Source organism: Diplotaxodon limnothrissa, linkage group LG16, assembly GCF_057381915.1.
Source record: "Diplotaxodon limnothrissa isolate DT_005_m linkage group LG16, D_limnothrissa_male_GT1.1, whole genome shotgun sequence".
NCBI lineage: Eukaryota > Metazoa > Chordata > Actinopteri > Cichliformes > Cichlidae > Diplotaxodon > Diplotaxodon limnothrissa.
The window spans coordinates 20,672,745-20,689,819 of NC_140611.1; the positions used below are offsets into that span (position 1 = coordinate 20,672,745).

Consider the following 17,075-nt stretch of genomic DNA (forward strand, 5'->3'; position numbering starts at 1 on the left):
GATATTCTTTGCCTTTTTCCTGCATACTGCTGAATATTGTAAATTTAGTTACATAAATTTTTCATCCTTGTTAGCATTAGCAACGCTTACATGTGTATTTTAACTCTACATACATATATATTATTCATCAGATTTTTTTCTTTCCTTTAAACCTAAAAATGAAGACATGACACTTTATGGTTTTAAACCTTTTCAGAAAGTAAGATCATTAAAAATGTTTTCATTTTTAAAGTATATCCATGCACCGTACATGATAACAGTGGTTCTCAAGCTGTGGAACATGGCCCCACTCATGAAGCATCATGGAAAAAAAAAATTATTATTATTTTTTTGTAAAGCCTAGTTAATTTCTCTGGAAAGTCGGCTTTTAACCTCCTAGGACCTGGCGTCCACATATGTGGACATCACATTTTGGGTTATTTAGACCAAAATACTAATTTTTGCTCTACAAGGGCCTGATATCCACTTATGAGGACATTATACTGCCACTGTTCTATCAAAATTTTAAACAAATATCCTCATATGTGGCTTTCATTTTTCTTAGAAATAAAAATCAGGTTAAAAAAATATATCTGGTAATTCTTTGTTTTTACATTCATCGGGTCCCAATCAGCCCAAATATCAAAGAGAAATTAAAAATGCATGACGTGGAAGAGTTCGGGTCTTAGGAGGTTAATGCTGACTTTGAACTAAAATTCATCTTGTACCTTTTTGATTTGTTAATGAGTAATTAATTACTTAACTAATTACAAACTCCTTGATGTGGACACTAAACTTTTTTTAATTATTGAATTTCATTCATTTCATTTTTCCTTTGTACAGTGGGGCATGTCAGAAAAAGTTTGACAACCACTGTGCTAAAGCATTACACGGGTAGGTTTCCATGTTGTCAGAAAACTATTTACCACCATTAATTATTAGTATTAGTAGTATTATTATTTAATACTGTATAGCCTGTACGGCTGTCTCAAATGGCTGTCTTAATGCTGACAGGAACATTAACCACCTGGTGTTTTTTTTTAAAGGTTGAATAAACTGAACATTTGAAACAAATTGAATGCATCCAGAGAATGTTAAATCTTTATCCCGATTGCCAGGACAAAAAATTTCTCTGAATTGTGTGAATGAATTGTATTCATCATTTTGATTTGAATTAGTTTCTGTAACAACTGTTTATTATTTGTTCTTTTGTCATTACATTGTTATAACTATTTATAATTTGTATGCTTTAAATAACATGCAGTATACCTACTCTGACAGTCCAGGCTGCATTGATATAAAACTTGATTATTATACAATTAATACACAAGTAAGACAACTGGCAAACTGAATAGGTTTCCTGCAGTAGCATTGTGCTAATAACTCTCACAGATGTTAATGTTGCATTCCTTTCTTTTAGTTCAATAAAAATCAATTAATGCCCAAATGTCCTTTGCTGAAAAGCTGTATCACTGTACCAGCGTCATCCTCTTCACAGCACATTAACTGAAATTGGTTCCCTATAGAGCAAGTGCACAGGAAAAAAATATATTTGTTTGATTTTTTTTCTTTATGTCTGCCTGGCGTGCAGGTAACTGAAGAAATTTTATTAACACAAGTAATGACATAGTTATAGCTGTAATGTAATTATTGTAATTACTTACCACAGTAACATGTTACAAAAATGTCATGTGATTACAGTAAAAGACGAACTAGGACTCCAGAAGAACAGGAACTTGATTTGCTGCAGAGATGTTAGACAAATTTTGTTATGACTCAGATTCTCATTTCTCACAAAGTGTTCTCTGTCATGTCTTTGCTTTTCCATGTTTTGTTTTTTGTTCTTGTTTTTGTTCTTGCTATTCCTTTTTTATGTACTTAAAATTAGGTGTTTTAGGAAGACCTTAAATAAAGTATACAGGACAGACACCACTTTGAGAGGATTAATTAAATCTGTAGCCTCTGATTCTTCTGAAAATGCCTGATGGACTTTAAATATCAAATTGTTTGTGACTGAGATGTTTTGCTGTTTTGTTTTTTATTTATTTTTTAATGAAAATTTAATTGATCATACATTTGGCCGACATGTTTTGGATTAGCCTGGTCTGGATGATCTCTCTTCTTTGGACTGCAACTCTGTGCAGTCCAATTCAATTAAGACAGGGAGATGAAGGCAATTCTATAATTAATAGAGTCGAAGATAACTAAGAAAACAATCACATCATCTACTCGACACAGTAATGTTATATAATGTCCACAAGAGGTCACTGCAGACCATAAATTGGCTAAATGGCACATGCCTTATAAGTGACTAGCAGTGAGGCAAGAAAATGGCAAGCTAGCAACAGCTAAACTAAACAATAAACAATAGAAAAGTCCTTTAAATGCTGGATGTAATCATCATGGGAGATTCTGGCCACTGCTATTAACTGAGTACTAAATAATTAAATAATCCTACAAACATGGTATTAATATGCTGAGGCATAACTTTAACATGCACAAACAACTATAGCCATTATCATACCAATGAATCTGTTCAAGGGAATAACACTTACAGGTTCATTAACACACAATTAATCACACAAAACGGTGTTACAACTGCTATGCTTTGCTGCTGCTCCTTTAGACTCCCACTCTCCCTCTGCGTGCTGAGCACATGGCAGGGCTCGCAAAATCGCTAGCCTGACGTCCCGGAGCTAGCGATTTCTCCGTCGGACGACCAAAATCTATCTCAGCCCCGCCCGTCGGGCTATATGTTAACCTGACTGTGGGTTTCCAGCGTAATGTTATACAATCTGCCATAACCTCATGGCCACTAGATGGCACCCTAAGACCATAAATGAATTTCCGGCTTGTGTATATATATTGGCGAACGCCAGGACTGCCATAATGAATTAATTAAATACACCATTAAATAATTAATTAAATGTGGCAATAATTAATTAAAATTGGAATTAATTAATTAAATAAATAGTTATGACACATGTAATTAATTATTGACACATTTAATTAATTATTTATGTATTTCACATTTTAATTAATTATTGACACATTTAATTAATTAATTATGTATTTCACATTTTAATTAATTATTGACACATTTAATTAATTATTTAATGATATATTTATTTATTTCATTTTGGCAGTCCTGACGCCTGGCTCTCGTCATGAAATAATTTTATCTGTCAGCCTCACCCATCAAACTCAGGGGGCGGGGTTAACGCTGCCCATGCAGCTTCTCTAACATTTGATTGGTTGCCGTGCAAAGTAAGTCAAAACAGGTCGATCCTAGAAAATCGATTGCTTGTGTAGACTTGGGGCAGCCAGTTATCCCAGAATGCAGATCAAATCACAAGCAGCAATGGTGGTGGTGTAGTTTTAAAATACCCCGTTTTTCTGTCACCAGCTACACTTTTAACAGTGTTTTAGCCGCGAATGTCGCGACGTATGTCTGGTCAGGTTGTCAACATAGAACATGTTTGCAAAAGTGCTCAGATGTTTTCAGAGATTTCACTAGCTCTGCTAACAGTTAGCATGCAGAGTGCACCGAGGGGGTTACGTTAACCGGTTTGTTTACATATTCCACTCTCCGTGTTCCACATGTTGCATTCGCAGATTCTCATTTTCACCGAACGATCGTCTCTTTCCGCCTGGTCTTGTGTCTCTGTGCTTCTGTAACATAAAGAACGAGCTGACATTTTTCTCACGAAACCAGCGATCAGCTCAACAGACCCTCAGTTTACCTGCATGCATCCTCCTCCTCATCTGTCAGCTGTTTAACACCTGCTGCTAATTCAAGAAACACGCCTAGTTACCTGGTGATAGTCACAGTTTAACTGGGCAGCCGGTGCTCGATATAACGCAATGTCAGCGCATTTTTCTGCACAAGATAAGTAAATATAGTGTTTTCCCCGAGCGCAGAGCTGCTGGAGCTCGTTTCCTTACAGAGCACTTTATAGGCGAGCCAGCTTTATCAGCGGCTGATGTCCAATCACCGGCACACAGCTTTCAAACCTCAGCTGAGTTTTAGCTCTCAGTGGTTAAACGCTGGACTTCATTCACTCAGGTTCTGTCTGTCGGGTCACGTTTACTTCGCTGTTTTATTTACAACTGAGCAAATCGGTTTGGCTGAGGTTAAAGTTACGTTTCATAACTGCATAGTTTCACAGACGTTTAATGGTTCACTGGCACATGTGTTAGACTGAACTATCATCTAAATATCATCTGTTTTTTAATAGTTATTCAACTGTATTCTAAGCACCAGCTGTCTGTTAGAATGTGATTTTTTTTCTCTCTCTGTTGGCAGAGGTATAAAAATGCGCAGGAAAATCTGACATGCATGGCGAACTTCACCGACGATATTTAGGGAGGAATAAACACACATCAAACATAAATGAACCATTTGTCTGTCTCCATAATTGAGAGAATTTTCTCTTCTTATGTCAACACTCTCTCTCTTTTTTTTTGCTTTTTTTTTGCTTTTTCGGTCATGTTATGTTTACCTGTCAAAGGCTTGTTACAAACTATGAAACACATTGTGCAGACTTCTGGATGTTAGAAGAAAACTAATACTGCTCATGAATGAGACTAAAGGCAGGAAGGTGTCCTTTAAAACTAAACATGTTAATAGGACCTCCCTGTTTATATCATAGTTTATGATATAGCACGTGTATTTCAGTAATAGCCTGCTGAGGCCACTATACGTGCTGGCCTCATATCAAATGTGAAGGCAGACTGAGTCTATGTTTGACGTTTTTTATATCTAATCTTCCTTTTCAAACATTTAAACAGCAGCGAGTCTGCAGCTGAGGGAATACAAATTCAAATTGTCGGAACAGGTTTGCTTGTTTCTTGGATTCATTTGGTGATTTATTAAATGTATAACTGTTATTCTAATCTGCTGCTGAGTCTCTTACACTTTTCTTTATGCTGTATATTTTCACGTCTCTGGAATAGTTGGCAGTTAGATAGTCAGCTGGGAAACTTTGTGTTAACTCATGGAGCTGAGGATATCGTGGATATCGTGGACATGCTGACCTCGCTGCGTGGTGTACAGAGCGAGGTCAGCATGATTAATATTCACAATAAAAATATTAGCCGAACATCATGAAGTCTGTATGTGTTTCATAGTGTCGAACAACCTTTGTACAGTTAAAGCCAGCAGTTACTACATGACGGAAACACCAACGTTATCTCTTTTATGTGTTTATACACAGGTCACGCTGATTACTGAACAAAAACCCAAAGATCAGATGTTAAACAGATTTATTTGCTCTCTCTCCTCCTTAAACATGTTTTTAATGTTAGTTATAATTCAGAATTGGCGACTGAAACACGTAGGACACATAAGAACATCAGGAAATAAAACACCGATAAATATAACCTCAGTAAAAGAAGTCAGCGGGGGTTACTACAGCTGTGTACCGGGGCCTGCGCTTTGTCGGTGGGATTGCTTGCGAGGCGAGCGGGTCTATCCCACGCTTTGCCGTGAGACTGGACAGACATCTCCGAAATCATCGAAACACTTTTGCAAAGAGGCTGTATCTTGACAAACCGACCAGACACATGAAGATTAAACCACTACATTCTCGGCTAAAAAAATATTAAAACGGTATTTGGTAACACACAAACAGGGTTTTTCAAAGCTCAGTTCTGTTAGCTTCCACATGCCGGTTGTTGTGATTAAAATTGTGATATTTAAAAAACACACACTGTTTCTTAAAGAACATAAATTAAGAAATAGATTATATTAGATTTATATTTTAAAGAGCATCCTAACGCACGGCATAACAACATGGTATGCAGGGTGCTCAGCTGCGGACAGGAAAGTACTGCAGAGGGTCATCAACACAGCCCAGAAGATCACTGGCTGCTCTCTGCCCAGCCTGGAGGTCACTGCAAACTCTCGGTACCTCAGCAGAGCTGGCAATATCATCAAGGACCACTCTCACCCCAGCAACCAACTGTTTGAACTATTACCGTCAGGCCGACGGTACAGGTCACATAAAACCAGGACAAACAGATTCAGGGATAGCTTCTTTCCCAGAGCTACCACCGTAGTAAATAAGCACAAAAACAATTGAACCTATTCCATACCGTCACTGTCATTATATTATGCTGCTATTCATACTGTCATTATATTAATGCTGCTATCCTGTATATATTGTACATACTATTGTTTGAGTACTTACAATTGTTTTTTTGTACTTTTTATATTTTACATTTATATTTATTATTGAAACTTGCACCAAGGGAGTGGCACTCCAATTTTGTTGTACTCTGTACAATGACAATAAAGGCTATTCTATTCTATTCTATTCTATTAAATATGACAAAATGCTTACTTTACAGCAGCAAAATTATTTCTCTACAGTTTAAACATTTAATAAACTTTCTGCCTGCACAGAGTGGATATTCAAACATACATTATTTTTTTGTAATTATTATTTACTTTTGTATTCTTTTTAGAATAATAGAATAGAATAGAATAGAATAGAATTCAACTTTATTGTCATTGCACATGCACAGGTACAGGGCAACGAAATGCAGTTTGCATCCATCCAGAAGTGCTTTAGTGATATATTTTTAGCCAGGAAAAACATTTCACTGTATGTTGTACTAGCTATAACTACATGTGACAAATAAATAAAGAATTGAATTGAATTGAGATATATTACAATATATATTAGCAATAATATAGATATGTGAGTATATTACAGAAATGGGTCTATTATGGTATGTTATAATGTACACGGTATGAAGTATGTTGTGAATATTCTATAACTATAAGTATTTACTTTATTATTATAGCACTATAAATAAATAATAAGGGAAGGATTCTGTATCAGCACCGTGATGGAAACTTGTGCCCATAGTATATACAGTATTCTGAAGAAGGTCTAAAATGTCACTGTATGTGTGTGTGTGTTTTATTTGTATAGATTTTTTAAATTCTTACTAATAATATAGCATTGTCCAGACATGCCTGGTAAGGACACGAGGAAACAGTGACAAAAATAGCTGTGTGAGGCTACTAAAAGCAGTGGATCCCTCAGCAGCTGGATTACAAAGAGCACAGGTAACAATAACACATGTACCATGTAACATGAATGTTTTGCTTCTATAACATTTTTCCAACATCATTTAGATTAATTGCAAGAGTTGTTAAGTGTGGATAATTAAATAATAGTTTATTGTAATAGCAGTTTGTGCCTTGTTCTCAGATGGACAGCAAGTTGAGAGTGATAGATGAGATGAGGAAATAGAAGGAGGAAGAGAGGCAAAGTGTGATTCACAGGCAGAGCCTAGTTTATTTCTCTCAGTTTTTTGTTGCCTTATGGTTCCAAGCACTGTCACCTATCTTTGCATGTTATTATTGTTTCATAAAACTTGTTTAATCAGCTACCATCTCTCCTATGGGCTTTTTACAGTCTACAGTCTCAGATCAGATCCGATCAGATCAGGGGCGATCGTGGCTCAAGAGTTGGGAGTTCGCCTTGTAATCGGAAGGTTGCCGGTTCGAGCCCCGGCTTGGACAGTCTCGGTCGTTGTGTCCTTGGGCAAGACACTTCACCCGTTGCCTACTGGTGGTGGTCAGAGGGCCCAGTGGCGCCAGTGTTCGGCAGCCTCGCCTCTGTCAGTGCGCCCCAGGGTGGCTGTGGCTACAATGTAGCTTAGCCTCACCAGTGTGTGAATGTGTGTGTGAATGGGTGGATGACTGGATATGTAAAGCGCTTTGAGGTCCTTAGGGACTAGTAAGGCGCTATATAAATACAGGCCATTTACCATCAGCACAGCCCTGACCCCCAGCAGCAGGAGCAGCAGGAACCCCTCAACAGCAACATTGTACCCATCAGGTAAAACATAGGCTACTTTTACTTTGCAACAAGGCAAAGCAAACGTATAGTATGATGCAATCCCATATTAGATTCTTGAATGTGTGTTGTTGTTATTCAACCTGGTTCAATGTGCCCCTTTTTTAACTTTGAACGTCTTTAAACGTCTCTGCACAGCCCTGCACACACACATCGAAAAAAAAAAGATTGCCTCAACAAAAGGGCACTTTGGTCACCCATCAGGAAAGGGGCAGGTGCTCAAGCCCCTGCTGCCCCCCCCCCCTGCACGTGCCTGCTGGTGGGGCATGCTCAGGCTGTAACGGTTTGGTGGGGGGCACTGACTGAGGCACATGTGGTTCTGGCTGTGATGTAACAGGGGAGAGTAGCTGAGGCATCACAAGAGAAGCAGGAGGCGGTGAAATGGGCAATGCAGGCTGCATTAAAGCAGGAGGTACAGGCTGAGTTGGCAACGGAGGCAAGCAGGCTAAGGGGGCTGTGGATGCGGAGGCAGATATAGGCACGGCTTCTGAAGCAGGTTCCGGGTTTGATGCAGCAGTCTCAAGCTGCACTTGAGGAGTGGGGACTCCTGACTGCTGCTGAATGGTGGGTGCATCTCTTCAACTGGGCCAAGTAAGAGCAGAAATTGTGAACAGTCAGATTTTGTTATACCAAAGAACCCCTGGTGGAGATTTAAATTCACAGAAACAGATGAAAATAAATTAATTTCTGAGATTTTATTGCAATGTATTTTTATTAAAAGAATTATTTTGGTTAAAACCACTGCTGCCTGTCTGAATTCAGTTTATACTTATGGTTTGTTTAGTATGGTATTTAAATGTTTTACTAAGTTCAGGAATGTACAACATGACCATCCTTAAATAAACCAGGGGCAAACATCCTATCTTTTTCTTTTTATTTCTTTTCCATAAAGAATCACAGTCTAATGGTGTTACATTTTAGGCAGCAGTAGCTAGAAGCGCAGCATTTTTTTAACGAATCATTAGCCTCCATCCATCATCAGCAGATGAGCATCAGATTAGATAGATTAGTCCCTCTGAAAACTCTTGGATTTGGCCTCATCCGAGTATCATACAGTTAAAAACATGATTGTGGATAACCATAATGAAAAACAGATTCACACACCTGTCCCTGATGTCCTCACAGACATTTTGGGGAGATCAGTGACCTTCATGAGAAAATGTATATTTTTTTGTATAAACTTAATATAATATAATATAATATAATATAATACATAACTTAATAATATAAGCTATAAACGGTATATGTATAGTTTATAGTTTGCACTGTGCCTGGTTGCAGTGTTGTGTGCCACCCCCCCCCCCCCAAAAAAAAAAACAAAAAACAGAAAACAACGGAAACTCCCAAAGTTTCTCTTCTCGCAGCAGCAGCGGGTGGCCACTTGTTAATCCGTCATCGACTACATTTTGATGAACAACCGGTTCCTACCAGTACCCAGCCAACATTTATATGTGGGGCCCATATGGTTTGGAAATGGGCTGAAAAATGGGCCCCATATAGGATTGTCCGCGGGTTCCGTAATGGCCCCATATTAAATGCCCATATAGGTGTTATGTTAGGAAAATCTGGGAACTAAATGGGCCCCAACTGGGAAAAGTACACAGAAACCCACCTGGGCCCCATCTTTCAAGTTTTTGTGGGTACCATGTAGGTACCACATAGGCTAAAAAGTGGGTTTTAAGTGGGATTGTCCGCAGGTTCCATAATGGCCCCATTTTATAAGCCCATCTCGGTGTTATATTGGTAAAATCTGGGAACTAAATGTGCCCCAACTGGGCAAAGTACACAGAAACCCACCTGGGCCCCATCTTTCAAGTTTTTTGTGGGTACCATGTGGGCACCACATAGGCTAAAAAGTGGGTTTTAAGTGGGATTGTCCGCGGGTTCCATAATGGCCCCATTTTATAAGCCCATCTCGGTGTTATATTGGTAAAATCTGGGAACTAAATGGGCCCCAACTGGGCAAAGGACACAGAAACCCACCCGGGCCCCACCTTTCAAGTTGTTTTGTGGGTACCATGTGAGTACCACATAGGCTAAAAAGTGGGTTTTAAGTGGGATTGTCCGCGGGTTCCATAATGGCCCCATTTTGTAAGCCCATCTCGGTGTTATATTGGTATAATCTGGGAACTAAATGGACCCCAACTGGGCAAAGTACAAAGAAACCCACCCAGGCCCCACCTTTCAAGTTGTTTTGTGGGTACCATGTGAGTACCACATAGGCTAAAAAGTGGGTTTTAAGTGGGATTGTCCGCGGGTTCCATAATGGCCCCATTTTATAAGCCCATCTCGGTGTTATATAGGTAAAATCTGGAAACTAAATGGACCCCAACTGGGCAAAGTACACTGAAACCCACCTAGGCCCCATTTTTCAAGTTCTTAGTGTGTACAACATGAGGAAAACATGAGCTAAAAAGTTGGAATGGCATTAGCAGTGGGTTCTGTATTTGCATCTTATTTCTAGTTTGAATTGACTAAGTTCTGGCACTGAGTGGGCCCCATGTAGTAAAACAGTCACAAAATCAATTTTTCAGACGGCTAATACGGGTTCTGTGACACAAAGACACCAAATATATTAAAGCTGACCGCAAACAAAATCTAGTTTGTAAATAAAACCATTTCAAAAATCACGAGGGTACACAAAACAACATTTTTCACATTTATTTTGTCCAACAACTGTGATTTTACGTAACTGTATTCCAAAGTGCGTAAACGTTTAAAAACTAGAAATGTCAAACTACAGCAAAATTCCTTAGATATTTGGAACTGTAGCAACATGGGGAAAAAGTCAGATGGAAAACTCAAAAGCTTATCTTGAATCAGCAGGGTTTGTTTTTTTACAGAGCCGTAAGTCTATTTTGTACCCTTGCAGCCCTCGGTCCTCCTCTGTCTTTAGCTCCACTGAACCACTTGGACAGAGCCTTCTCTGCTTCTTGCAAGTTGACTTTTGATGTTAAATAATTCTTCAGTGCCTCTGCAAATGAAGAAGAAGAAAAACGGGCAAGCCAAAGTAAAGTTAATCTTAGCTTACTTCATTTGGTGATGATTTTCAAAGAACAATGTTTATTTCACTTTATTGCCTCAAAAAATATATACAAATTGCATGATAACCAATCTCAGTTACACTTTCAAACACTTTATTAAAAAAGTTTAGTTTTCTAAAGTTCAAATGTCTCAAGTGAAACTAACTTACCATACACAACATTAAAAAGACGCAAATCTCTGAACTTTTTTTCCCCATGTCGGCCAAGCATGTTGTACTCCACAGCCAGCTCAGGTGATATGAGGAATTTCATCATCCTTCTTGTGGCATCGTCTACACTTGTTTCCCCTGTATCTGCTACCATGGCAACCTGAGGGGAACATACAAAAAGGACAGATTAGATACTGGCATCTGGTTAGGATGCCTCCCTGGTGAGGTGTTTTGGGCACGTCCCACCAGGAAGAGACCCAGAACACCCAGGACATGCTGGAGGGACTATGTTTTTCGGCTGGCCTGGGAATGCCTTGGGATTCCCCCGGAAGAGCTGGGCCAAGTGCCTGGAGAGAGCGAAGTCTGGGCCTCTCTACTTAGTACCGGATTGGGTCGAGGGGCAGCAGCCTAAGCTTAAGATAATGGACCGGAATGGAGGATAAATGGACGCTTTACATATTACTTAATGTTTACTGTGTGGTGATAAAAAAAAAATGGTAGTAAACACAAGCTAAACTAAAAAAATTAATTGCGCTTCCTTAACCCTTTATCCCCAATAATGTTACGCAGGATAACTGGTAGGTCTGGTAGGTTTTTTCCTCTACTGTATACTATATGAATGTAATCAAGGATTAATAACAGAAAGAAAAAAGAAATTGAAATTTTGCCATTTTTACTAAAGGCAATCAAAATGTACATGAATAAAATATTTAAACTAGTCAATTCAAATTAATAACTCTAAAACACTGAACAAAATTAAGTATTTGACCCTGTGGTTTATTTTCGGACATCTCTTTTCTTCTAAAAGTCCAGGTGTGTTGGGCCCCTGGCAGAGCTCAGGTTTGACGAGACAGGTTTGGAAAAACCTGTCGCTGGCGACTTTTTGGGGGCTAAAGGGTTAAAATAAATAGGAATTGGCCAAAATTTGTATAAACTATGAAATAGCAGAACAAAAGTAAAAAAAAAAAAATCTTTATCTGTTATCACAATCAAATATTTGATTAGAATAAAAAAATTAACTTTCTGGAAGATTTCTCGTTACATCTGTCATAAAAGTAACAACATCTCAGAAAAGAAACATGATAGCAACAGAAAAATATGATAGCAGTGTGATGTGATGGTCCCTGGCCAGATTTTTACACATATTATAAGCCCTGTGACACAAAAACCACAGAACTCTGACACGCACAGACTGTTTTCCTTCGTGCTAATGAAGAAAAATGCTGGTCTGGTATGTAAAAGGGAATTTATTCTTCCAGGACCTGAAGCTCCGTAATGCAGCCCTCCAACAGCCAAACCTATCTGTTCTCTGATTGTCTTGATGCATGCTCAATCATCCAGGTAAGTAAATCTCCAAAAGTTGATTCTGTTCATCTGGACGTAGCGCTTGCAGCATTTTCTCCCACTGAAAATGCTACGTCCAGATGAACAGAATCAACTTCTGGAGATGTTCTCTGATTGGATTGTTTAATTGGTGATTGACATGAAATTGACCAATCAGCTGAAAGGAAGAAAAATAGGGTCAAAATTTGGATGTGTAAGTATAAATCCACACACAGCCAGGAAAGCCGAGCGCAGAGTTGTTTGTAGCACCAATTCAGCCAGAGTGGAGCCAGATGGATTTTCCATCCATCCACACTGTAAAGTCTATAGACCAGCAAGTGATAAATTAACAGTGTTGTTGGTATTTTCTAAAACAGTTGTATGCAATAGGAATTGCTGTTTATAGTCCTCCTGTATATCTGCATGTTCCCTCCCAATTAAAACCTGTGATAATGGAGATTCAAATTCATGTCATACCTATACCAACAGTTATCAAGTATCCAGATCGACCTTTACTGATGTGCTCTGTCAGTGCGCCCCAGGGCAGCTGTGGCTACAATGTAGCTTGCCATCGCCAGTGTGTGATTGTGTGTGTGAATGGGTGAATGACTGAATGTAGTGTGAAGCGCTTTGGGGTCCTTAGGGACTAGAAAAGCGCTATAAAAATGCAGGCCATTTACCATTTAAAGGAAAATTGTTATTTCCATGTATTTTCCTGTTCTGCCTTCAACTTTGAGGACTTCCCCCCACATTTCTAGTTGTGACAGTGCACCTACAACAAAAAAAATCTGCTGTGATTTACATTTGTTGAAAGAGCAATTTTGTAAAATAGTCTATTTTTGTATGCACAGTTTACAAATCTGTCCTGTACAGCATGGACTGATTGCATGCTAAAAAGTTGTTGCTTAAAAATAAAACAATAAATTTTTAATTAATAACATCAGCAGAAAGCCTTGTTATTAATTAGATGTACAATTTCTATAGAATACGAAACAACTCAGTTCATTTTTGATCATATCAATACCAGCATATTACACAACTAGTGATGGGATTTTCGTCTCTTTTTAGAAAGCCGGCTCTTTCGGCTCCCAACCGGCTCTTCAGGTTGTTTTGTTGCTTTAATTAATTTATTATTAACAACAATATAAAATTATGAACAAAAGGAATTACTAATGTAAAAAAAGAAACGTGGTTTTATTTATATATGTTTATATATAAATATATATGGTGGCCCCTAGAGACAAAGCATGTACAAACTCCAAAACACATTTCTAGCGTCAACTGAACTTCCAAAACAGAGCTATCTAGATCACTTAATTTACACAATTGAAATCATATGTGTATTTTTTGTGTATTTATACACAAGCACTCATATATATTCATAAAAAATTCCAAAAGCTGTTCATTTACCTGTTACTACCACACACCAAATCCGGTCGTTGGTACTTCCTGGCTTGTGTAGCCACTAGGTAACAAAATCTCAACACTGTGCCTAGCATCCTGGAGCACTTCTGTTGTGTTTTGTACGTGCTTTGGAGTTTGTACGTGCTATGGAGTTTTTACGTGTTTTGGGGTTTGTACGTGCTTTGTCTCTAGCAGCCACCGTAAATATACTTTTATTTATTCTCTCCACATAAAATGTAATAAATAAATCATATAATACAAAAAAAACAACTATTTACATTTCAACTTTTAACTATTTAAATTTTCAGCTTTTTCCTTTTAAACAAATTTAAAGTGAAACAACACAAAACACTGCAAACCACAACACAATTAAATATAAATTATAATATGAAAACAAACAGAAGATGCACATTCTCTGTCATATGGGCCTGCATGAATAAACTTTCTGAATCCTTTATCATCCGCAATTGAAAATAGTTGTGGATGATTACTATACCTTTGTAATGTGACCTTGTTGTCCCTGGCTCTCTTTCTCTCTCTCTCCCTCCTGCTCTGTTACTGTGCTACTGAGTGTAACAACCGCCCCTCCCCCCTCTTCCCAGCGCAAAGCACAAGGCTCGCGTGCAGAGTGAAGTGGAAAAAAAGTGCGAGAGAGAGGGTGAGAGAGAGAGAAAAAACACGCTTGTGTCGTTCACTTCAAAGAGCCGTTTCGTTTTGACCAACACATCACTAACAACCATGATGAAAAACGCTCATCTGCTTCCATCACCATCAGCTGATTAACATTGAGCTGCTGCAGTCAACACCATCAAACTAATTTAGTGTTTAATGTTATGTTATTGAATGCTTTTATTTTTAAATCTTTACCAGCGCTTAAAGACTGTAGATGTTCACACCTGGTGTTAGAAAACCGAGCTCACAGCAGTATTTTTTTTTATAACAGGAAATTTTAATTTTTATTGGTTACCGTGTTTATTACCACTTTTATCAGTAATGTACTTCCTATAAAATATGGATTTGATAAGTTACCGGTTTATTGAAATCAGCTAGTGAACACATCGATCACTTTATTGAACTACACGCCTTACACTCTTGTGAGCTCTGGTTACTAACAGCAGGTGTGAATGTTTGGAGTCCAAAACGCAGATAAAGATTAGAATAACAAGGCAATGTAAAATCAGTTTAATGCAGTTGACAGTAGCAGCTCAGATGGAAATCAGCCAATTGTGAGGAGAGCAGAGGACCAAAACTGTCAGAGTTGTGGGTCAAGTGAAGAGAACACTGTTGGCATTATTGTTAGCATAAAAGATGAAAATTAAATAAATGTTAAATTTTTAAATAGATCATTGCCTCCTGTGCCTAAATAAATATATATACTTAATACCAATAAAAAAAAAAGGATGCCCCAAAGACCATCACTTTTCAAAAATAATAATAATAATAATAATAATAATAAGTAATACAAATAATATGAAAGTTACTTACATGTCAAAGATGGTGCTTGTGATCTTGAAGAATCTAAACGTGATAAGGAAATGAAAGAAAGTGCATGAGAAAATACAAACATTTTTGTTTTTTCCCAGGATAATTCAATATAAAAGATTCTCTTACTAATGCACAAAATGAACAGTGTAATTAAAAGTTTGAAAGGCACTGCATGTGTTTATATGATAAACTGACTAATTCAAGCAGCAAACACTAGCAGTGCAAAAATGTATCTAACTAGCTGACAGACTTTAAAGTCACAGGAAGATATATCAAAATGGTGACTTATGCCAGAACAAATGACTTGACAGACATAAATCCTAAATTCCTTTAAGTAAAAAAGGAATTACTTTTTTATAAGTGGTCCCTAGTGGTTTTCAAATTATTACATGGCTTGTTAATTTTTTATTAAATTATTAAGAAGCCAGATGAGTTCAAAACATTTACAAATGACTATAAAGCACTATCCAAACTTCAAATCAAGTGGCAAAATCTCCAAATTAAAAGTACTCGCAAACTATAAAAATTTGATTATACTTAAAAATATGCAAAAACTAATTTAGTGGAATTTTTACCTGCTCAAGAATACATTGAACATGCAATATTTAATTGAAAAGAACAAAATTTGTGTACTTTTAGAAAGGATTATTAAATATTTGGGGATACTAGCCATAAAGAGGGTCTCGTACATTTACGGGCATCTAATTTCCTGGATTTAATGGTTTAAAAGTTTAATAGGTCTTTGAAGTTGATAATAAAATTGAGTCCATTATTAGCAAAAAGAATTTAAAAAAAAAAAGAGCAAAAAAATGCTTAATATATAATAATTGTTTTAAACTTAAGCTTTGTAATTGTAGCAGATTTCATTATGTCTGTAATTTTTTATTTAGCCCCACAGTAGTAAAAGCCATAAATGGGAGTTAGATTTATTACTAGTATTTTACACAGCATTCAGCTATAATAACATGTTCTGCATTTTCCTACTTCACCATCTGATCTGAACAGCTGCACTCTCTTAATTAATTAATGACCTAACATTTCTCAGTAACCAATAACTAGATGGAACAGCACAGTATCTAAGAGAGTGATCAGACAGTGTTTGAGCTAAAGACGCTGTGTGTTTCTTTTGGGGGCTTTTTACACACTGATCCACCACCGTTTTCCCATAGTACAATGCATATCTGGTAACATTACCGTATTCAGATCAGAAAACCGTTTCAGCTGCAGGCATCTACTCCTGTAATTTAAACAATCACCTTGCTACACTGCACATGAATATTACGTAACATGGTATGACTAGCTCATGTTCAGACATTTAAGATACTGTTCAGCCATTTTGTTTACTGGGTAGTGCATAATGGCCGAGTTAGCTGAGCAGGAATCCACTAAAGCCAAAAAAATAATATAAATTTTTTAAATTAATTACAAAAACCTTATAGGAAAACCTAAGAAACAGTTGCAGAAGCACAGAAAAAAACTGCCGTGTACGTTATAGTGTGTAAATTCAAAAACTGTATAGAGAGAATGGTGCAATGAAAACAGAATAAGATAAGATGAACTTTATTGAGTAGAATATAGGCAGTAAGAGTTTTTTAATTAACTTTAAATTATGTTTGCCAAAGACAATGCAGCAAATTAACCCAGTTCTACCTGCTAGCTAAAGATGTTATGCTTCTCCCCCTTATACCGTTTAGGACGACTATAGAAAGTTACTAAAATAACCATTGATGAAAACGTATCAAACTTTAAGTATTTACCTTTGTCATAGTTTTCGATTCTTTGGTATCCTTTTGTCCTCCACGTTCTCAAACACCAGG

The 17,075-nt window shown here is 37.4% G+C and overlaps 1 protein-coding gene and 1 long non-coding RNA gene across 2 annotated transcripts in view; one reads left to right on the forward strand and one right to left on the reverse strand.

Annotated features, from left to right (window-relative positions):
- LOC146616096 (poliovirus receptor-like) overlaps positions 1 to 17,075 on the forward strand; it is a gene marked incomplete at its 5' end in the record, with an annotated part of 43,159 nt that overhangs the window by 2,163 nt on the left and 23,921 nt on the right. The window lies entirely within an intron of this gene.
- On the reverse strand, positions 10,267 to 17,064 carry LOC146616097 (uncharacterized). The gene is made up of 4 exons (XR_014906955.1): positions 17,016 to 17,064; positions 15,259 to 15,291; positions 11,047 to 11,206; positions 10,267 to 10,827 (listed from the first exon to the last, which is right to left on the reverse strand). It is a non-coding gene; the product is annotated as an uncharacterized LOC146616097 (long non-coding RNA).